Genomic DNA, 23,932 nt, shown 5'->3' with positions numbered 1-23,932 from the left:
AGCCCCTGAGGCACCCCTGCATTTTGAATCCAGGAATCACTTTGGACCCAACAGGATTGACCCCAAGATCACCACAAAAAAAAAATAAATTAATGGTGACTACATGTTTCACCTAAATTAAACTCTTAACTTCCAACGTTTTATTTCTGAATCTTGTCCTCAAGGTAATAGAACTAAATCTCCTTTAAAAAATTTTAAAAAAGATTGTTTTCTTAGAAAAACCAGTACACCTTAAAGAAATTCAGTGTGTTCGTCCCCCACCCAGCTGTAATGTTTTCAGGACAAAAAAGTACTATTAATTTTCAACTGTAATTCTTGCTTATAATAGTGATTTTTGGAAAAGGATTAGGCAATATTCTGGTTGAATTTATAAAAATAAATATAAGCCAATAACCAGTTGGCCATGAAAGGCATACCTCTCAATTTAGAGTACTTAACAAAGGTTTTAAGTCCTCAACTAGGTTGGTCATGCTACCTCCCTAAAAAAGGCCCTCTCAATTAAGTTTTCTTCAAACCTTCAATTTCTGGGATCTGGAGTCATCCCACATACCCACTGGTGCTCTTCGCGATGTCTGATCCAGCATCTACAGAAGCTCTGAGGGACAAGGGGAGAAGGGACTTGCCACCTTTCTGAATGATTCATGGACTGATGAGCAGGTTGACTTGCACAGCCCAGAGGAAAAGCGGTCACATCGGAAAGGTCATATTGACTGAAATCAGGTGGTAGATCCCAGGAATAGGGCCACCCTGGCTGGCCGGCCTCCAGTGATCTCAGCTGTCAGAGCCTAACAGCCTTTGCTAATGTCCCTGGCAAAGACCTTGGCAGATGGTACAGAGTCCATGTGGCCAGTCATGGGGTGGGGGGGGGTGGGGGGTAGTGGTAAACAAGGCTGTAGAGCCAGGAACACAGCCCATTAGGTCACTGGGGCCAGAGGATGTGCTGCTATCTTACAACAAAAGGATACGACCATGAGTAATTATACTTTGCGGGACACACATTCATACAATACATCTGAATTTCCATTTTAAAACAGACTATATTCACAACCTTCCTATCACAGTAATTTCCATTAGATAAGAGTGATAATTCTTTAAAAAAAATTTTTTTAATGTTTATTTATTTTTGAGAGAGAAAGAGACAGAGCATAAGTGGGGGAGGAGCAGAGAGAGAGGGAGACACAGAGTCCAAAGTAGGCTCCAGGCTCTGAGCTGTCAGCACAGAACCTGACATGGGGCTCGAACCCATGAGCCGTGAGATCATGACCCGAGCCAAAGTCGGATGCTTAACCGACTGAGCCACCCAGGTGCCCCAAGAGTGATAATTCTCCATCAAGTTCCAAAGTAAGAAAGCCAAGCCTGCTAAAAACAGACAAGAATGCCATAAGGATTCACATAAGCCCAGGTATCTTATTTCTATAATTTAAGGAGGAAACAAAGGTATAAATTATGCTCCCCTTCCCACTATTTCTTCCTACAAATAATGTTAAGCTGTTTTTTTTTTAAATTTAATGTTTACTTATTTATTTTGAGAGAGAGTGAGAGCATGAGCAGGGGAAGGGCAGAAAGAGAGGGAGAGAGAGAATCCAAGCAGGTTCCATTCTGTCAGTGCAGAGTCCAATGCGGGGCTCACATTCACCAGCCATGAGATCACGACCTGAGCCGAGATCAAGAGTTAGATGCTGAACCGACTGAGCCACCCAGGCGCCCCTGTAAATTAGTATTTTTGAACTAAACACAGTAAGCGGGCAAAGATGATAACTTCCTGGATGTGTAATGTTTGCATGTACCATGAATAAAAAATAGATAAATCCTTCATCTGCTCAGAAACTGAACCAGGAAAGGACTGTTTTAATGATCGTCGTCCCTGCCTGCCTCCCAGTGAAGGGGAGTAAGCTTTGATTATAGTAAAGGTTTTCATCTCTACCTGATAATACAGCAAAACAACACCATGATGAGTAATGTTCATGTGAAGCCATGTACAGTCCATAAATGTCTATCAGTCACAAAATTCTGTTCTGTCGAGTAACCACTTAACAGGAAGCAAGTAAAGATAGCCGCCATTTTGCCAATAAAAATTTGGATATAAGATGTTAGGAACTAAGAAAATATTCTCCCATTAAAAAACAAAAAGAAAAACAAAAACGAACAAACAAAAAAACAACATAATGGAGGGGCACCCGGGTAGCTCAGTCCATTAAGCGTCTGACTCTTGGTTTCGGCTCAGGTCATGATCTCCCATTTTGTGGGTTCAAGCCACGTGTAGGGCTCCATGCCGACAGCACAGAGCCTGCTTGGGATTCTCGTTCTCCCCCTCTCTCTGCCCATACCCCACTTGCACTCTCTCAAAACAAAACACAGAATAGACAGTGTTTATGTTTCCAGATTAATTCCCCAGAGTCAATTTAACTCATTAATACTTTATTGATTATAATAACTGCTTGAGTTCTGGTCATTAAGATTTTCCTCCCCTTCTCCTAAAAAGACTGTTAGCCTTGGACAAAATTTTCAGAAATGCATCAAGTTTCTTTGCTTTCATCTGAGCTCATTTTTTTTTTTTAATGTTTGTTTTTTATTTTTGAGAGAGAAAGAGCGCCAGCAGGAGAGGAGCGGGGGCGGGGGGGGGCGGTGATCAGAGGATCCAAAGAAGCTGGCTCTGTGCTGACAGCAGAGAGCCCAACGCAGGGCTCGAACCCACGAGCTGTAAGATAATGACCTGAGCCGAAGTCAGACGGTCAAGTGACTGAGCCGCCCAGACACCTCCCTCTGTGGCTCACTTTTAAGTACGCCTCCCAGCTCTCCATTCCTGGTGCTGTCACCGACCACCCACCACAGACCACCTTCCCCAAACGGGTCCATGTGCCAAACGGATGTGTGTGCCATTTCTTGATCCCAACCCTCAGGAACCTGTTCCACAGCACCTTGGACCTGGACAACCTCTGATCCCCTCTTTCCTCCAACCTCACTCCCCTGGAAGTAATCCATACCGGTGTAAGCGTGCCTAATCGATTCAGAATCCATCCAATTCAAGACAACGGCATTTTTTAAAAGTTGACTATTAACCCAAAGGATGATGTAATTTATAGAATTCCAGGAAGTGGAAGCAATAAACAAATTCTAAGAACATCTCAGCCATCCACAGTATGACATTTGGAACCCAGGACCCCCACAATAGCAGGCCGCCAGGGCCTTAGGATGCCCCCAGCTTCAGGGGAAGGACTTCCAAGGAAGCACCGTTTCTCACAGCTTCTACTTCTCCCCACTCGTGAACTCACAGACCACGTAAGAACTTTCCCGGGTTTCACAGGAGCCTACATGGCAGCACAGGTCCTCTGGAAGAAGGGGGCGGAGAGGGAAGGTGGCAAGCAGGGAGTTTAATTCTGGAGTTTACGGAGAGGGCAGGGTGGGAGAGGGGAGGGGCGGATGTTGGTTCTGTTACTGCAGCTAATAGAGCAGCCCTCCTGGCTGTCTCCTGTCCCGCCAAAAAAAGGAAATCTCTCTAAGCTGAAGCTCCTACTCTCATCAAACTGGTCTGAAACAAGGTTAATTTGCTGGGTTGAAATATCTGAAAATAATACATTAGATAATTTTAATTTTTTTCTTACAGTTTATTTGTTTATTTTGAGAGAGAGAGGGAGAAAGAGAGAGCACAAGCAAGGGAGGGGCAGAGGGAGAGAGAGAGAATCCCAAGCAGGCTGTGTGCTGACTGCGCAGAGCCTGATGCAGGGCTTGAACTCACAAACCCCAAGATCATGACCTGAGCTGAAATCTGGGTATTTATCCAAAGGATACAAAAATGCTGATTTGAAGGGGCACATGCACCCCAGTGTTTATAACAGCACTATCAACAACAAATTATGGAAAGAGCCCAAATGCCCATCGATTGATGAATGGATAAAGAAGATGTGGTGTATATATATATATCATATATATATATATGATATATATATATATCACATTCAAGTTCTTCCTCTCCCTCATGCCTCTGACTCTTCATAAGCAGAGATTTGGTAAGAATAAGAAACGTACACCCAGGGCACAAAATTCAAAACATGGAAGGATCCATTGGGCACTGATGAAGTCCAAGTCGCCCCCTCCTTCCCTTCCCCCAACCACACACTTGTCCTCAAAGAGGCAGGTACTTCCTTCCAGAGTTAGTCTGTGCTTACTCTTTCTACATGATCAGGATAGCACTGTATGCAAATAGTTCCTACACCTTTCTTCTCATACCCTCTTCCAATATCTTGGAAACTGGTCCCTGCTAGTCCACACGAAGCTGCTGTTTACTTTGTAACAGCCAGATGTAAGCCCTTGTAGATACATAATGTAATCTAATCACTCCTTCACCAAGAGTCATTCAGATTCAATTCAACAGGCATTCATTTCCAATCTGTTGCCCTTAACACGCCCTGCAGATTTTAACTTCTAAATGTTTCTCATGCCCACTCTTTCCGGTATCATCCTACCATGTACACTTCCACTGACTTTATCCCGTGCCTCACCAGTCCCCTGTCCCCAAAATCACAACAGCCATGTAACTGATGCCCCTCGATTCTTACCTTCCCCAGCCACCATTCATCCTCCAAAATGAACTACAATCTACCAAACTACAGTGCTGTCCATTTCTGTCCCCAGCTTAAGATTCTTCCACAGCCACCACTACGTCCTCCACAAGGCCCAGCGAACAGCACATTCTGCAAGGCCTCTTCCATGTCCCACCCATCGTAGCCCTATCAACTTAGTAATACCAAACCGTATTGACACATACAGCATAAGGATGCTCTGTACCTCTCTGCCTTTGCCTACGCTGTGCCCTCATCCCGGAGCACGCGCCCATCTTACGTCCTGAGCCTCCAAGACAGCCGTACCACCCCCCACCCCTGCCAGGAAGACGTCTCTAAACCTCAGAATGGGCGATGAGCTTCCACAGCTGCCTGCACCTTCCTGTCTTCTGCTGTGTGACGTCACGGTGAAATCTCTCCCCGCCCACCTGCCTTTCCACTGTCAGGTGCAGGAAGGAACCCTGCACCTTATAACCGAACGGCCACCGGTGCTGAAACGTTCACTGCAATGAACCGGTATGGAAACAAAAAAGGAGCTGAGTTTCAAAATGGCAAAGGTGATCAGAATGTCACCGGGCCTCAGTTTTCTCACTGCAACAACTGGGGATAGTGACATTTTCCCCATAGGGCTGTGATAAAGATTAAATGAGGTGATATGTATCAACTCTGTGGGACAGTCCCTGGCCCACAGAGAGCGCTCGATAGATGTGGTTATGGTGTCAAGAAGGAGAAGAACGATTGGAGAAAGACCTTCGGGTTGGTTGGCCAAGCTGTGACCATGGTCCTCTGAAGAATTTTCCCAGCCTAAAGGCAAGCCTGGAGGGGATGCCCGTGGTGCTGGACATGGGACAAGACATTCCTGCTGAGGGACGGCCCAAAGAAGCCACGGTGGAGGAGCGTCGGGGAAGGAGCCAGAAGGAGACCGCCAGGACGTCTGGACTGTGACGCCAAGGGTCCCGCTGCCACACCGTGGGGACGCGTCTGTGGCCCAGGCCAGCAAGGAATCAAGGTAACAGAAGTGGCTGGAGGCTGCCCAGGAGGAGGGTCAGGTCTTGGCGGGGGAGGGGGGTGGGATGGGAGGCCTGGGGAATGAAGAAGAAAGCACGGAAACCGGCTCTGAAGCCATTTTAGAATCAGGACACTTTCGTGTCATAATTGGGTGGCGCTCGCTGCCAGGGTTGGAAAGACCGTGGCTAACATTCCCAACTCAACAGGAAGGGTTCCAAGTGACATCCTGCTGCCACCAAACCCGTGGGGCTGCCTACTGAGTTAAGTGCGGAAGAGTGTTAATTGTTCTAGAATTTCCTCAGCACTGCAATTTCCTGGGCTTGATCAAATGCCCCATATGGAACTTCATTTTCTCCTTTTATGACTGAAGGATTATCACTTAGTCCCCTCGTTTCCCCTAGGGAAGCAAAGGCTCCAGATGGGCCAGCCCCCGTTCTACGATTTTCCAAGAGCTTTGCATATTTTCTTTGTATACGTAGCTCTGTCATTTATTATTCATTCTACCGACTATCTAATCTATTAATGTGCTGAGCTCTCTTTATAAATCATGAATTAGCTATGTGGCATTTTGGTGAACAGTAAAACTGTCAGGGTGCGACGTGTGGAGAGTCTTGTGCGGCAGAAATTTCTTTATGCCGTTAGACCTCAGAAAATAACGCAGACCCGACAAACAGTAACTACATCTTCTTTTAACTTTAAGAGTGTCAGTTCTAAAAGAACACAGGAGCTGTATGTTTTCATTATTCATTTATTCATCTGTTCAACAAGCATTTATTACGAACCTACTACCTAACAAGACCGCGTTAGCTGCTACAGAACAAAGACAAACGGTACTCGTGTTTCACAGATCCTTCGACACCCATCTATCTACCTAGGAACAAGGAAAATGACAAACTGGGCCATAAGCCATCAACCTTACTTTTCACGATTTGTAAAATTTAGGTCATTTCGCAACTCTGTTCGCGTAGCACAGAAACTGCACCTTGGTAGCCCACAGACTGAATTCAGATGCGGTCTGCTGGGCCTAATCTATGTGTGTGTGTGTGTGTGTGTTTTTTTTAAACGTGGGTCAGTATCTTAAAAACATAATCAGGAGACTTCACAAGATGAACTGTTAAAAATATTTCCACTTTCTCTAGGAAAACACGAGAGGCTCTAGCAAGCCTGGGTTCACGTTCCCACACAAAAGTCCCCTACAGCGGGGGCACAGCTGTCCCGCCCTCTCCAGAACCCTCCACTGCCCATCACCGCTCAGCCCGGAAACCTAGTGTCAGCCACCACTCGCCCCCCTCGTGCGTTCCCTGCAGTCACACAGGTGTCACACGTGGAAACTAAAGACAGACCGAGAGGGCAACCTGACTCAGGAACACCGGATCACTTCACTTTCCATCAGTGAAGAAGCGGCCTACGTGTTACATGTGCAAATACACCCGACACGCTTTACTCTGTTATACAAAACCGCAGGCTACTGAGGGCATCTGTTTTCACCAAGGGTAACCAGTGCTTATAACACCGTTCCCATAACGTGCTAGACAACGGAGGACACCAGCATCCGAGTCCCTTTCTGTTCCAAGACTGAGGTCCTCAACATCAGATAAAACGCCTTCTTCCCTGTCAAACTAGCAGGAACCCCAACCTCCGCTCTTCACTCGCCTTGGTTCTTTTTCTCATGGCTCTCTAATACTGTGCTAAAATAAAATATACAAACCTGTTCCCTGTTCAGCTCTAACACTTAGAAACAACTTGTTCTCAGTCGCGCCAGTGATCAGGAAAAGCAAGCTAAAATTACAATTAGAAACCCCTGTCACAACAACCCGTGGCTAGAATGTGGTCGAACGGGAAAGAACACTGAAGAGAAAGTCACTTTCAAGAGGAATGTGGCAATAATCAGTAAAGTTGAAGATGTACGTACTCTGTGACCCAGCAGTGGGACTTGTCACGCATGCCCTAGAGGGGTGAGTTTCAACCTTTTCTTACTGTTTTGTTTATTTCTTTATTTTGAGAGAGAGAGGGAGGGAGAGAGAGAGAGTGTGTGTGCACACACACAAGCGGGGTAGGGGCAGAGAGGGGGGGAGAGAGAGAATCCCGAGCAGGCTACGTGCTGTCAGCACAGAGCCAGACTCCAGGGCTCGACCGCACGAACCGTGAGACCATGACTTGAGCCAAAATCAAGAGACAGATGCTTAACCGACTGAGCCACCCGGTGCCTCACTTTTTCTTACGATTATCCTCGGTGAGAAAAACGGCTGACATCACAACCCAGTGCAACCTGCATACGTGCACACCAAACGAAAAGCTGAACAAAAAAATGTGCCCTTATAATGTGTGGTGAAATTTTATTTTATATAATATATCATTTATAACTCACCTTGATTGTTCTCACTACTTAATGTTGGTTACAATCCACTACATTGATCTCATAACCTCTTAATATGTGATAGTTTGAACACAGACCAGCCTAGAGGGTACCTACTGTATGTGTCCATAAAAGTTGTGTGCATTGGAAATCCTGTTGCATTACTTTTGCTAAAAGTGAAGAGTTAATCTCGATGTTCATCCAAGTAGATGGACAAAATAAGATTCCATGTTCCTATCATGTTCGTATCACAGAGCAGTGGAAAGGAATGCGGTAAAATCCAGGTATCTATTTTAATAGAACTTAAAACTAGTATTAGGTTTTCTTCTGAAAAAAACCAAAAAGCAAATTACATGTACAGAGTGCAGGCTGACTTTAAACACAAAAAATAGAACTGATATTTCTTTGGATACACACATATTAGTCAGAGGATAAAACCATGCATGGAGAGGATTCATATCTAGTTCTGAATAGCAGTTTTTGTGTGGAGAGGGGTGTAGGGAAGGGATAAAGATAAGAATTTGAGGCTAGAGCTATATCTGAAACATTTCTTTTAAAGCCTTCAGCAGATGCAAAAATCATAAAAAAAAAATTACAGCAGCTCTTAAATGTGGGTGTGCATACAAGAGAAATGATTTTCTGTCTTTTTACGTGTTTAAAAATTTTTGTAAAATAAATTTAAAAATAATTTTTACAGAATTACCTTTTTAGGGCACATATTTCTCCCATAAGACAGGAAACAAACCTCAAAGGATGAGAAAGTCATTCCCTGACTGACACACTGAAGCTCTCAAAATTTGGGGCATCAACAAAAGGTCTGACTTGAGGATAATCAGGTCTTCGTGCACCATGAACTAGAAAGTAAAACTAACCAAAGTACTTGTGCTTTTAGAATTATTTACAATTATGGGGCTCTTGGGGGGCTCAGTCCGTTAAGCGTCCAACTTCGGCTCAGGTCGTGATCTCACAGTCCGTGAGTTCAAGCCCCAGGTCGGGTTCTGAGCTGTCAGCACAGAGCCTGGAGCCTGCTTCAGATTCTGTGTCTCCCTCTCTCTCTCTCTCTGCCCCCCACCCCCCTTGCGCTCTGTCTCTCCCTCAAAAATAAGTAAACATTAAAAAAAAATTTCTCTAGAAATATTTACAATTAGACCCTTGAAAAACCTAAGACCATGTGGGATTTTTGAACATTGAAGTGTTCCACTCTCAAATGCATGCTGCTTATTCTGAAGCTTTGGTGGTTGAAATGCTGCCTGGTGCTGAATACGCATGATTTTAGCTGACTCCTCGCAAGGCCACCTGCTAAAATAATGTAGAAGGACTTTGTGGGGACCAATTCCTCTGCAGATTAATAATGCTGACTGTTTTCTGTGGTGCAGGGTCCTGGAAGAATGGGAGGGTCACTTCATCGGAGAAGCCATTCTGGATCATACCTGTGATGGCCCTGATCCCAAGGGCTGGCATCCCCCTCCACATCCCCATCTGTAGACACCATCCACAGACAGCTTTGTTTGTGCAGATCTAAGATGCTGAAAAGTATTCAAAATCAGTTGGATCTAAGCAAATATTCCTTTCTCCTCCACAGGCCATCTGTATGTAGAGTTCTGACACTGCCCAGATTCAATCCTGTCTATATCTTGTGAAATTCAGAAGTTCTCATGAATACTAAAGCCACAATTCATATGTTGGACTTCACCTTGGCTACTAACGCTTGGTATTGGTGTTACCATGAATTGTCTAAGCGTAAAGCACACAAATTTCATCCATTACTTTATTTACAAAGGAAGCTTTAGTGTCACAGCAAGAAGACGACACCTAAATACATGTCCCATTTCGGTCACATGGAGGCTCTCCAATCTTGGGCAGTCCCTTCACTGCTTGGGACCTCAGTTTCTTTGTCTACACTTTCTTGAATGCTTAATGAGAACTAAATGAGCCCAAGTATGTGGGAAGTTCTGTGTGAAATAGAAAGCATCATAAAAACATAAGGTGGTGGGGCGCCCGGGGTGGCTCAGTTGGCTAAGCGTCCGACCTTGGCTCAGGTCATGATCTCATGGCTCATGAGTTTGAGCCCCACGTCGGCCTCTGTGCTGACGGCTCAGAGCCTGGAGCCTGCTTCAGATTCTGTGTCTCCCTCTCTCTCTGCCCCTCCCCTGCTTGTACTCTGTCTCTCTCAAAAATAAATTTAAAAAGCATTTAAAAAAGCATAAGGCGGTGTTGTGATTAATGGTAGTAGCAGTAAGTGTAATGTCTGTACCCCATTATATAATGCAAATATACATTTGAGATTGTTATTACTATATTTGTACCTTGTGGCTCATTCCATTTTTCTATAGCTCCTATGGTGAGAACATCCTAACGGGTTTAACATTTCTCTCAACTGTTAATTGGAATTCATTAAAATTTCTGTTTCAGCTTGAGAGAATGGTGCACTCCGTTTATTTTTTAGAACAAAACCCTAAGGATTCCTTTGCACATTCCTTTTTTGTATTATTTAAATTCACGTTAGTTAACATGCAGTGCTGTCACGGCTTCAGGAGTAGAACCCAGTGATTCATCCATATCTTACATAGGACGCCCAGTGCCCATCCCAACAAGCGCCCTCCAATGCCCATGTTTCTAAGTCCCTGGCTCATCAAAGACTACGCACGGAGGGCCATGCCAAAATCAGAGGCTTGTTTTCCTCAAGAAACAGCTCATTTTGGTGTTTTCAGTGGCCCTGGACCCTGTGCCTGACCTCAATTCACCCATACTGAATCACTATAATATTTTTATGATTTAAAACAACAACAACAACAAAACACTCTAAATCCAAATTTCTTTAAAATGTTCAAATGACTGAAATCGAGCTCTCCCAAAGCATTTTTTAAATTCCAAATCCAACGCTAATCTCTACTCTCTGATAGTGGGGGCGGGGGGAGTGGTAAGGAACGTACGATACGGATCTGCGAGCAAAGTCTGGATTAAAACACCAGCGATTTAACTGCGGGGTACTGCTCTTACACCCGTTTGCATGAGCTACCCTTGCAAATCACAGAGCCACATGGGCACGCTCACTCTGGGCCCTGCCCTCAGCACGGGCACACTGGGACCCGTAAGCATCGCCTGTGGTCAGTAACGCCAGTGGGGCCCCAGAGAAACGGGTTGTCACACAGCTCTTGCCTCAAATTAAAGCCTCAGGATACAGTGCAGGTGTGGGGGACACACTACCAGCATGGGGGGGCGGGGTGGGTACTGCGTCACAGGGCAGGGACGTTCCCCGGGCAGGGACGCTGGGATAGATAGAGAAAAGACGGAGTTTTCAAATCCCTTCTCTCAGATAACACAAATATAATCATGCCATGAATAACAGATTTCCCAGCAGGGTCGAGCCTCCATTGTCTTGCTTCTCTTCACATTCTACTTCATTGTTCTGAAGCAGAGGCAGGCAATTTTCTCCTGCAAAGTATGTATATTATAGTAATGTTTTCTAGTATATACAGTAAATATGTTTACTGAGAGTCAATACTGTAGGCTTTGCCGGCCACATAGTCTCTGTCATGACTATTCTGCTGCTTTGCTGAAGAATAATTTTATTTAGAAATCTGGTATCGTGAACCGTAATCCGTATTTTGCCTTTTTTCGCTCTGTTTGGCGCTCTCCAATGCTTTTTTTCTCCCACCCGAATTTACTGAAATATAATTGGAATATAACATTGTGTAGGTTTAAGGTGTACAACATGATGATTTGATATATCTGTGTGCTGTGGAACTGTGTGTGTGTGTGTGTATGTGTGTGTGTGTGTGAAGAACAGTTAAGATCTACTCTCTCAGCAACTTTAAAGTATACAATACGGTGTTGTTAACTCCAATCACCCTGCTAGACATTAGATCCCCAAAACTTGCTCATCCTAGAAATGAAAGTTTGTACCCTTTGACCAACATCTCCCCATTTTCCCCAGCCCAACCCCAGCCCCTGGCAACCACCACTGAACTCTGTTTCTGTAAGTTTGGATTTTTTTTTTTTAAGTTTATTTATTTTGACGGAGAGAAAGTGTGCGTGCACGCACGTGTCAGCAGGGGAGGGGCAGAGAGAGAGGGAGGCAGAGAATCCCAAGCAGGCTCCAGGCTGTCAGCACAGAGCCCGATACGGGGCCCAGTCCCACAAACTGGGAGATCTTGACCTGAGCCGAAATCAAGAGTCAGACGCAACTGAATGAGCCACCCAGGTGCCCCCAGATTGCCCATTTTTAACTGAATTACTATACCACGACTGCCATTGCTATTATTTTGCTATTGAGTAACAGGAGTCCCTTACGTATTTTGGATATTAACCCCTTCTCAGATACGTGGTTTGCAAATACTGTCTCCCATTCTGTAGGTTGCTTTTTCATTTTGTTTCTTTTACTGTGCAGAAGTTTCTAGTTTGATATAGTCCTACCGGTCTCTTTTTGCTCTTTGCTGCTTGTGATCTTTTTTTAAGTTTATTTATTTATTTTGAGAGAGAGATAGCACAAGTGGGGAAAGGCAGACACAGAGGGAGAGAGAGTCCCAAGCAGGCTCTGCTCTGTCAGCACAGAGCCCGACGCGGGGCTGAACTCACAGACCGCGAGATCGTGACCTGAGCCGAAGTCGGACGCTTCACCGACGGAGCCACCCAGGCGCCCTATTTAATGAATATTTAAAGTCTGAATTTTGAACTGGTAAGATGAAATCCCAGGAACTTTATGCTCTTTACTGAATCAAGATTTAATTATATCACTGGCCCGTTATTCTGCATGAAATAGTAACAGTACAAAATAATAAATTCAGTCAAATTTGCTATTTTTTTGACATTCATTCATATAAAAAATTATACCATTACATATTTTTATGTTGCCATTGCAACAACATATTTCTCAAAGTAAGGGAATAAAATATATTTTATTTAACAGGTTGTTACCTGAATTTTTTAAATGCTTAAGTACATAGTACGAATTTTCCATTCATGCTTTGCCCCAGTTTCATGGTATAAAATATGCTTTGGTTCATCCAGATAATGAAAAATATATAAACATTAATAACTGATTTTTGAATACCATTTTTTATAGAGAAAGATATTCAAGATACAAAATGGTAGCTTAAAATATTAAGAATCACTACTTTATATATAACTATGCGAGAAGAAGACACCTGAAGAGACTTGAAGGTCTCACACCTTAACGTTAGCAGGGATAGTCTTGCAAGGAGGCATCACGGTTAATTTTTATTTACTGAATATTCCGGTTGTGTACACAATAAGCCATTATTTAGATAACCAAAAAAATAAAGCAATAAGTGTTATTAAAATAAATAACACAGTAAAGTTTAGTTCTTCCCAGGTCTTCAACATTATCATGTTCATACATGTTTTTATATGATGTTTATAACATACAGGAATCATGACCATATACAGTTGACCTTTGAACAACACAGGGTAAGGGGTACCGACCACCCTGCCACCCGCACAGTCAAAAATCCAAGCATGGTTTCTGATTTCCCAAAAACTTAACTACTACTAATTGCCTACTGTTGACTGGAAGCCTTACCAATAAAAAGTCGATTAACATATATTTTGTATGTTACATGTATTATAAACTGTATTCTTACAATAAAGTAAGCTGGAGAAAAGAAAATATTACTAAGAAAATCATAAGAAGAGAAAATGCGCTCACAGTACTGTGCTGCATTTATTGGAAAAATTCCTCATCTAAGCAGACCTGAGCAGTTCCAACCCATGTGGTTCAAGGATCAACTGTGCTTCCTTTGAAACAAATTGCTCTCTCCGTATACACAGACTCCTGAGTCCTGGAACGTGTGCTGAGCTACTTTTTCCAGTGATGATGAAAGTCTTGCACAGACCAGGTCCTCAGGTGTCAGGGGTAAATGTGGGTAGCTTGGGCAAAGGGAAATGAAATGGCTTCAGGGCTCTATTTCAAGATCCCACCTCCATTTTCACCGATTTCCAATGGAGCCAACCAGCCATGGCAGTGCTTCTGGTGAGGACGAGCTAGAGCGTCACCCAGAACACAAAAGAGACTTTTTCACGACAACGAGGGTGATGGTAACATGGATGACACGAACAGTGGTGCTTTAATCCCTCCACCCTTTCTTCTACTGGGTAAAATCAAGAGTTTCGTAAGAGTCCTAGGAGGGTAAAAGTGGGGTAGAATATGGTTTATTCGATAAACCATAATTACACTTTGTTCCTTTAACCCTCCTGGAAAGTTCCTGGCAACGAATAGACAGTTTCAGCAAATGCCTCCCCTGCCCCGTTATAAACGGCACCTGCTGAAGATATGATATTAATAGAGCAATCAGGCTCCGTCCAAGGCAAAAGAAGTTAAATTCATTTGTATAACAATCAACTTAATGACCAAGGACACTACTGATTCCTGCCCTTGATAGGATTAATGCAGTAGCAATTTACTTGAACTACGTAGGCCACGCATGGTAAACACAGTGTCTGGTATCTCTCATATGGAATTTCATGATGCAGTTAATGTTTTCTAGCACATGCAATGCTATTGCCCTGCCAGCCCACAGTAATGAGTGTTCAGGACTTACGCACATTTACCACACCTCATCAAAGGGAATTTTGCTACTGTTCTCAAAAAATTCAGCTTGTATAGGTTTCCTCTGAAGAAGGTCATCCCCCCGCATCAAGCAACGCTGTGCAATTTGTAAACTTCCTAAATATTTCAGAATGGATATTATTCCCCTAGGGTTATGTGTCCACGTTTGTGATGCCAAGCACTGACCAACTTCTGAACTTGAGAAATGTTCAAAAGAGGGTAATCAATTCTTGAGTCAAGAATTAATTACAACACCAAGGGCAAACTAAAGTTGTTGTTTTTTTTAATCTAGTAATTTTCAAATCAAAGATGTGCAAGGAAACTGAACATCTCCTCCAAGCAAGCTTCTAAAATAAGCAGTTTTGACCATTAGAATCCACTCTTCTAAGCAACTACAGAATTTTCTACGAATTGGTAGCTTTTTGCTATTTTGGTGCTGATACAAAAAGGGTGAGGTCATCACTTTAATTGACTAAGTACCATTTGTAGGGTGTCATAAATACAACTATAGGATTAAAGGCTCTTGCTTTTAGCTATTACTTTATTTCACCATTACTGTCTGGTTAACAATGCCAGGACAAGTATAAACATTTTGTTTTTACCAAACATACTAGAATTCTCTTTGTCAAGATACCATATTTGAGCACTGTCTGGTAAGCCAATGTAATGGTTAATTTTATGTGTCACCTAGGCTGGGTCATGGCACCCAGATTTGGTCAAATACTAGTCTAAACGTTGCTACAAAGACATTTTTAGATGAGATTAATACTGAAATCAGGAGACAGTTGAGTAAACAGATTATCCTCTATAATGCGTGGGCCCCACCCAATCGGATGACGGTCTTAAGGGAAAAAACTGAGGTTTCCTAAGACAGAATTCTGCCCAGTCTGCCATCAGATTCAAGCTCCAACATTATCTCTTCCTTGCATCTCCAGCCCGCTGGCCTGCCTATGGATTTCAGACTTGTTCACTTCCATAGTTCCGTGAGTTAATTCCTTAAATAAATTTCTCTCCCTTTCTCCTTCCCTCTGTGCTCCGCCCCCGCCATATATATATATACCCAGACACATACACACGTATACATATATATACATTTACACACACATCCTATGGATTCTATTTTTCTATAAAACTCCAGAATTATAGAGGCATGCAGTTCTGAACTGTGGACATTTGATGCAAAGAGGCTTCAAAGTGTCCTTTTTCATAACCAATGTTATGAGCCATTTCATACCAGAGATGGGAATCAGTGCACACCTAAAGGGAGCAAAAACTCACTTTAAAGTCCGAACATGGAGACTCTGATGACTGATCACGAATGACAGAACCCGAACAGATGATTTCACAGCCACATCGTAGTTTCCCCGTGCACTGAATGGGGCACCTGCTGCCACTTCTGCTTACCTCCCTCTGGAGGCTCTAAATAGGATGAGGTTTACTAAACGAACTTTGTAAACTAGAAGGAAGTGGAACATTGACAGGAAGGGCTAGAAGAGTACAGACGATAAATCACAATCACCCACCTGAACTTCATTACGATGATGTGGTTATAACAAGAGACTCTTCCTACTTTGTTACCAAAATGGAAAGTGACACACATATGCCACAGGGTGACTGCAATTACTGTGCCGCTCATCAGCTAAAGGGAGCAATCACACACAGACCACATGTTTCTAAAATGGGAGCCACATCGAAACTGAGAGAACATATGGGACTCTCGGATATACATGCAGAGCATGAGACCCTGCCAACACGAAGTGGATTTGAGCTCAGGGGTATAGTGATTCTGTTCACAAGTGTACAATCACGAAAGGCCAGCCATTACTATGAGGTATGGGACTTTGGGCATTTGGGTTCTCCCAACCCCAAAACAGGTGTTAAAAACACAGAAAACCTTCCTGTACATTCCTTAATTATTTTTTAACATTTATTTGAGACAGAGAGAGACAGAGCATGAACGGGGGAGGGTCAGAGAGAGAAGGAGACACAGAATCTGAAGCAGGCTCCAGGCTCCGAGCTGTCAGCACAGAGCCCGGCGCGGGGCTCGAACTCACGGACCGCGAGATCATGACCGAAGCGTCCGAAGTCGGACGCTTAACCGACTGAGCCACCCAGGCGCCCCCCTTCCTGTACATTACTAAAGCTCAGACAGACGAGGATACAAACCCCACTCACTTGAGGTCCCCTAAAGCAATGCACAGAAGGTGGCAACAGAATTGTTCATCTTCAACATCAATTGTAACTCTGTAGACATACTTGTAGTCACTGTTCTTTATAATTCATTTATAAAACTATTTGAGTACCTCCTAGATGCCAAAAACTGCTTAGGTATGGTGGCCTCAACGGTGACCAAGACAAGACTGGCAGGTTCGAGGACATTTCCCCAAAGAAGCCAAACAAAAGGCCAACGGATACATGAAAAGATGCTCAAACATCACTAATCATCAGGGAAATGCAAATCAAAACCACAGTGAGATGTCGCCCCACACCTGTTAAGATGGGTATGATCAAAAACAAAAAGAAGAGAAGTATTGTCAAGGATGTGGCGAAACTAGAACCCTGGTACACTATTGGTAAGATTGTTCAATAGTGCGACCTCGATGGAAAACAGCATGGAGTCTCCTCAAAAGATTAAAAATAGAACTCCCGTGTGATCCAACAAGCCCACTATCTTGGTATTCATCCAGGAGAACTGGAAGCAGGATTCACAGAGATATCTGCATTCCTGTGTTAATTACAGCACTATTCACAATAGCGAAGATGTAGAAGCGACCTAAAAATCCACCAATGGATGAGTGGATACAGAAAATATGATCTATACACACAATGGGATGTTATTCAGGCTTAAGAGAAAGGAAACCCTGCTTCATGCGACAACACAGACGACCCTTAAGGACGTATTACTAAGTGAGATGAGCGAGTCACAGAAAGACGAATACTGCGTGATTCCATGTATTTCAGCTAGCAAAAACAGACAAACGCATAGAGGCAGAAAGGAGAACTGTGGTAGCCAGGGGTAGGGGGTGAGGAGAAAAGGGGAGTTCCTAGTCAACGGGTATCCAGTTTCAGTTAGGGACCTCAATTTCCGGTTCCACCTGTAAGGAGCTTGGAAGTCCCCACTCTGTCCTAACAACGAGTAAAAGCTGAACAGACTGAAACAGCCACAGCTCTTCCTGGACCCAGGGAAAACGTCAGCCCCGAGACTGGAGAGGCAGCCAGGCAAACACCCCCTCCCTGAGCAGGGTCTCAAGAGCAGAAACCACCTCAGGAGCCAGTGCTTGGGTAGGAAACCCTGAACTGTAGTTGACGGCCGCTGGAGGCTCAGTGTGCGACTCCCAGAGTTAAAGACGACAGGAGGCTCCAGCTTGGGGGGTGCCCCACAATACTGTGAGATTTTTACCTCTAGGAGCTCAATCGATCAGGTTCCCACAGAAAATACCGGAGGGAAAAAAAAAATCCCCTCAGGTTTCCGGTGGGGGAGGCGAAAAAGAAGGATTCTGAATTAAGCCTGAGCACTCTGTTCTTGGCAAGGCTTGTCCTCGGGAAGCTAAGCTAACCAGAGCCCAAGGGACTGGGGCATTAAGGGAGTTGAATTAACCTGGGGAAAGGGAAGTACCCAAGTCCAGCCTTCTCTAGCCAATCTGTCCCACCTAAGAGGGTAAAAATAAAGTAACAAATTCTTGTGAGGCTCACAGTGGAGAGGCACAGGCTCACTAAAGGACTGAGGCCTGATGCCAGGATGACGGAACGCTTCCCCTCCCCCACACCTCACCACCCCAACACCAGAGGCCGATTTCCCGCAGCTCTTTTCACCGGGGACATCACGTCTGGCTATCAAGAAGACAATCACAAGGCACACCGAAAGGCAGGAAACACAACTTGAAGAGACAGACCAAGCATCAGAACCAGACATGGCTGGGATGCTGGAATGATCACACCAGGCATTCGAAACGGCTATGATTAATATGCTAAGGGCTCTAACGGATAAAGCTGCAGCCGGCAAGAACAGATGGACGATGTAAGCAGAGGGATGGAAACCCGAAGGGAAAAAAATAAGAAATGCTAGAGATCAAAAACACTGTAACAGAAATGAAGAGTGCCTTTGATGGGCTCATTAGTAGACTGGACACGGCTGAGGAAAGAATCTCTGAGCTTAACATTTAAATCAGGAAGTTCAACAACTGAAAAGCAAAGAGAAAAAGTTTCACTAATGCAAGATGAAGAAATTCCACAGATGCACCGTAGGACACGACACGTACAGTAAACAATGTGGGGTTGGAAGCTGGGTTCCTTTGGGTTGCTCTTATTTAGGGTTCGCTCAGCTTCTTGAATCTGTACATTATGTCTTGTGACAAATTTAGGAAGTTTTCAGCCATGATTTCGTTAAGTGCTTCTTCAGCCCACTCTTTTTTCTTTTCCTTTTGGGACTCTGACCTCAATGTCAGATCTTTTGTTAAGAATCCCACAGGTCTCTGAGGTTCTGCTCATTTATCTATTTTCTCTCTGTTGTTTAGATTAGAGAATTCCTACTATTTTTTTTTTTAACATTTATTCATTTTTGAGAGGCAGAGAGACAGAGCATGAACAGGGGATAGACAGAGAGAAAGGGAGACACCGAATCCAAAGCAGGCTCCAGGCTCTGAGCTGTCAGCACAGAGCCCGACATGGGGCTCGAACTCACGGACCTTGAGATCATGACCTGAGCTGAAGTCGGACGCTTAACCGACTGAGCCACCCTGGTGCCCCTATGTTCCTATTATTCCAGCTTCCAAATTCACTTATTTTTTTTTTTTCCTCTGTCACCTCCATTCTTCTGTTGAGCCCATCCACTGAGTTTTTTACTTCAGTTATATTTTCAGTTCTAAACTCTCCATTTGGTTCTTCTCCATATCTTCTGTTTCTTTGGGGTTTTTTTTCCCCCATTTTTGTGTGTAATTGTTCTTTGAAACACTGCATGTGTTTGTTGAGATATAATTCACATACCATAAAATTCACCCTTTGAAACTAGAAAATCGGTAGTTCTACTACGTTCAAAGTTCTGCAGCCATCAACTGTTACCTGACTCCAAAACATTTGTAGCACTCCAAAATGAAACCTCCTGCTGATTAGCAACCATTCCTCATTCCCCTTTCTCTCTTCTCTCCAGACACTGTTAATCTTTCTGCCCTTATAGATTTGCTTGTTCTATGCATTCCATATAAATGGAGTCAAACAATATGGGGCTTTTTGTGACTGGTTTCTTTCCCTTAGAGCTTAATGTTTTCAAAGTTCATCCATGTTGTAGCATGCGTCAGTCCTTTATTCCTTTTTATGGCTGAATAATCTTCCATTATACGGACATAAGACACTGTTTATCCATTCATACTGTTTCCAATTTTTAACTACTATGAATATAAGAGCTGCTATGAACATCCACGTACAATTTTATGTGTGGACTCTATGTTCTCAATTCTCTCGGGTGCATAGCTTTGGGTGGAGTTACTGAGTCGTATGGTAATTCTTTTTCACTTTTTAAAGAACTGCTAAACTGCTTTCCAAAGTGGTTACATTTTGGGGCGCCTGGGTGGCTCAGTCGGTTAGGCGTCCGACTTCGGCTCGGGTCATGATCTCACGGTTTGTGGTTTGAGCCCTGCATCAGGCTCTGTGCTGACAGCTCGGAGCCTGGAGCCTGCTTCAGATTCTGTGTCTCCTTCTCTCTGCTCCTCCCCTGCTTGTGCTCTCTCTCTCAAAAAAAAAAAAAAAACAAACAAACATTAAAAATTTACAGGGCACCTGGGTGGCTCAGTCAGCTAAGTATCTGACTTTGGCTCAGGTCATGATCTCGCGGTTCGTGAGTGTGAGCCCCGAGTCGGGCTCTGTGCTGATGGCTCAGAGCCTGGAGCCTGCTTTGGATTCTGTGTCTCCCTCTCTCTCTGCCCCTCCCCCACTTGTGTTGTGTCTCTCTGTCTCTCAAAAATAAATAAACATTAAAGAAGATTTTTTTACTGCATTTTCCATTCCTAGCAGCAAGGCATGAGGGTTCTAATTTCTTTGCATTCTTGCCAACAGTCTTTCCTGTCTGTCTCTTAGATTACAGCATCTTAGTGGGTGCGAAGGGGTATCTCACTGCAGTTCTGATTTACCTTTCCCTAATAGTATTGAACACCCTTCCATGTGCTGATGAGGCATTTTTATGATAGCTGCTTTAAAGTCCTTCTCCGATAATTCTAACATCTCTGTCATCTCAATAGTGGCATCTCTGATTCTTTTTCCTCTCAGTTTGAGATCTTCCTAGTTCTTGACGTGACAACACCTTGTCACTGAAACCTGGACATTTGGGGTATTGTGTCATGAGAACCTCTCATTTAAACCTTCTAACATTGCTCTGGCAGAAGGGGGGGGGGACACTTCCTCATTATTTCACTGATAGGCTGGGCTAGGAGTCAGGTTTCCCGTGAACCGTGGAAGGGGCGCGTGGCCCCGTTACCGCTGGGAGGTGGTGAAAGCCCTGACTCTCCCCCAGGCCTTCACTGACACCACCACAGTCGGGAAGCAAAGCGGGGCCTTGTTACTGTCAGGTGAAGTCCAGGCTCCCTACTGAATCTTCTCTGACACCACCCCGGCAGAGGCGTTGGGACACATCAGTACAGCCTCCCCAGGGAAGGTCGAGGCTCCCCACCGGGTCTCTGCTGGCGGGGATGGGGGCGGGGCCACAAGGTCGTCTGTGATGCCTGGCTACAGCAGAGTGACCACTGCCTAATGGTTTTCCGTCTTGCTGATCTGCTCCCCTCCCGGCCCTTTGGCTACAGAAAGCCAGCTTTTGTCCGGGGCTTTTTAATCAGGGCCCACTGATCGTTCTGGGTTGTTGGCTTCTACTGCTCCAAGTCTGGGGTATAGGAAGGAACAAATGAAGACAACCCAGGAAACTCCCCCCTGCCTCATTCCTCAATATCTGTAGCTGACGTGCTGCCTTCCCTCCATCTTTGAGACCCTTCTCCTGTCTGTTTTTTACATAAAGCACAGAGTTTTAAGTTGTGCTTGGGAAGAATATGGAGAAGTATGCCTGTGTCATCTTCCCAGGGGCAGAAGTCTTTTCAAAACTTCCCAGCCTGTCTTTTCAAACCCCAATTTAAAACAAATTTTTAAAAATAATATCTTAAGCCTAGAAATATGCATTCCCTTATCCCTCTGCAACACAGGCACTAAAATGAATTTAACCTTCCTCACAAAGCTCAACAACACAAACATCCATGGCTATGTATTTATTCCCCGAGACTCACTTCGAGCTTACTATTCAATAAGCACTCTCCCGTCACATGAAATAGGACCTGTTGACCCAATTTTGGAAGTTCCTGTGACTGCCTGTTCCTTTTTCTATTTCTTGCTTTTGTCAGTGTAACTGCCTCCAGAGAATCCCCACACCTTTTAATCTGCTACTTCTAACAGTGCGCGGGCTGAGAAACCAGACCGTCAAATCTTGGAGAGATATTTTTAAACAGTAGTAAACAGACTAAGAATAACAGGCTCTCCACCTCATACACAAACTTCCCAACATCTATTCGGGCCACTCTGATGTCCTTTTGGCTTACGCACCGCCACCACATTATATCCCAGTTAGCTGAAGTTGGACAATATTTCAAATATCACACGGTGCTGCTCCATGTAGAGACCCAGGTCACCTTCACCGAGATCAGACCAAGCAAGCAGTGAGCCTAGGGAAAACAGGAGACCCTTGCCAACTACAGCATGCTGAGGAAAGGTTCTCCGGGTGCCTCTAAAACCCACCACTCTGGGCGGGCAGCCTGAAAGCATGGACAAGCTGGAAACTGAGGATTCTAAACTATCTTCACTAAGCAGGAGGAACAAGTTATATGTGGATATCTAATAAGCACGCTGACATTTTTTCTCTTCCGTTATTACTGTTAGAGCATAACCAAAGCTGACAATTCCAGCCCAACGGGTCAGAGGGCCTGTTAGTATCTGGAAATGTGCTATGCTCAAAAACATGTCCCAGAAGCATGTTTTTTTCAGGAAGGTGCATTTTCACCAAGGTGAATAGTCTCATGGCTTCTCCCACGTGCATATCACAAAATATAGACAGACCCCTGTGTTCATGAATTCCATGACACATAGAATCAGTTCTCGACATCAGACTTCAGGCCCCATGCCCACCTATGCTCCTGAGAGAGACCACTTGGTCCCGAAGAAAGAGTGTGAAGGTTAAAGTCAGAGGTCTACATTCACCTGCGTAGCCTTGGAAAGTTACCCGAAATAAAGAAAATAACCTAGTTTTACTGAGTTTTGATGAACCACTTGCAAAAGAAACATGGATGGTCAATGAATGGCAAATACCACTACTGATAATGATTTTTATGCATAAGGAAAAGACTATCTCTATAAAGGGAAAGATACCAGATGCTATGCCCCAGTTACCAGCATCTGTGGACCCAAGTGCTGAACTGATTTTTGATCGAGTTAGAATCAACCCAGTGTCTCCAAACCCAGAGTTCTTTGTGCCCATGTGGTGCTACCTTTTGGCATGCACAAAAAAGCAGATGCAAAGCCCCAGATCATGGAAATCATCACATCTTCTCTAAGGTGGCCTTCTTCCCACCAGCTCATCTACCCAGTTTCCCATGACTGCCTCCTACACTCCCTCCCTCATTCCCTCTCTCTCCCTTTAATCTTCTAACTTACGGGGTCCAGTTTCTTAGTAGTGTTGTTTTCTAATCATGTACACTCTTCCTAGAGTTTGGGTCTTTATTCCACATGTTTTCTACCCATCAGTCCCTCTCCTTTCAGTGTAATCATCTGGCCTTTCCAATCTCCAATTCTACTAGATTCCATTTTCTTTGAAAAGAGAGCCTCTGATGAGAAAACCTACCAAGTCTTGGTGGGATGCTCCACACAAAGGTGGAAAACCAACATATAGCAGGGGTGGGGCACGGAGAAAACCAGAAGGAGCAGTGGGTTGCTGCAACCATTCTGAGCTCGTGTGTTAGGACTTACAACCTGTGCAGGGAGAGGAAAGTCAAGGGGAATTACTGCTTGGGGGCTGGGGGTATGGGTTGGCGAAGGCTAGTAAGAACTATATCAGGGATGATCTAGTGATTGAATCAAGACAATCACCTCAAGAGATGCAGAAAAAGTATTTGACAAGGTACAACATCCATTCATGATAAACACTCTCAACAAAGTAAATTTGGAGGGAATATACTTCAACATAATAAAGGCCATATGTGAAAAACCCACAGCTGATACCACACTCCATCGTGAAAAAAATGATCAGAAACATAACAAGGACATCCATTCTCACCACTTTTATCCAACACAGTACCGAAGTCCTAGTTGCAGCAACCAGACAAGAAAAAGAAATAAAAGGCATCCAGTGTGGTAAGAAGTAAAACTTCACTATTTGCAGATGACACGATACTATGCATGGTAAAACCTTGGATTGTGAGT

At 44.1% G+C, this 23,932-nt stretch overlaps 1 protein-coding gene and 1 long non-coding RNA gene across 2 annotated transcripts in view; one reads left to right on the top strand and one right to left on the bottom strand.

Moving 5' to 3' along the window:
* MTUS2 (microtubule associated scaffold protein 2) overlaps positions 1 to 23,932 on the bottom strand; it is a 565,789-nt gene that overhangs the window by 415,745 nt on the left and 126,112 nt on the right.
* On the top strand, positions 2,990 to 9,982 carry LOC122222076. Its single transcript, XR_006203596.1, has 4 exons — positions 2,990 to 3,279; positions 4,566 to 5,568; positions 6,707 to 7,522; positions 9,300 to 9,982. It is a non-coding gene; the product is annotated as an uncharacterized LOC122222076 (long non-coding RNA).

This window comes from Panthera leo, chromosome A1 (assembly GCF_018350215.1).
Source record: "Panthera leo isolate Ple1 chromosome A1, P.leo_Ple1_pat1.1, whole genome shotgun sequence".
NCBI lineage: Eukaryota > Metazoa > Chordata > Mammalia > Carnivora > Felidae > Panthera > Panthera leo.
This window is presented reverse-complemented; position numbering and strand designations above follow the sequence as displayed.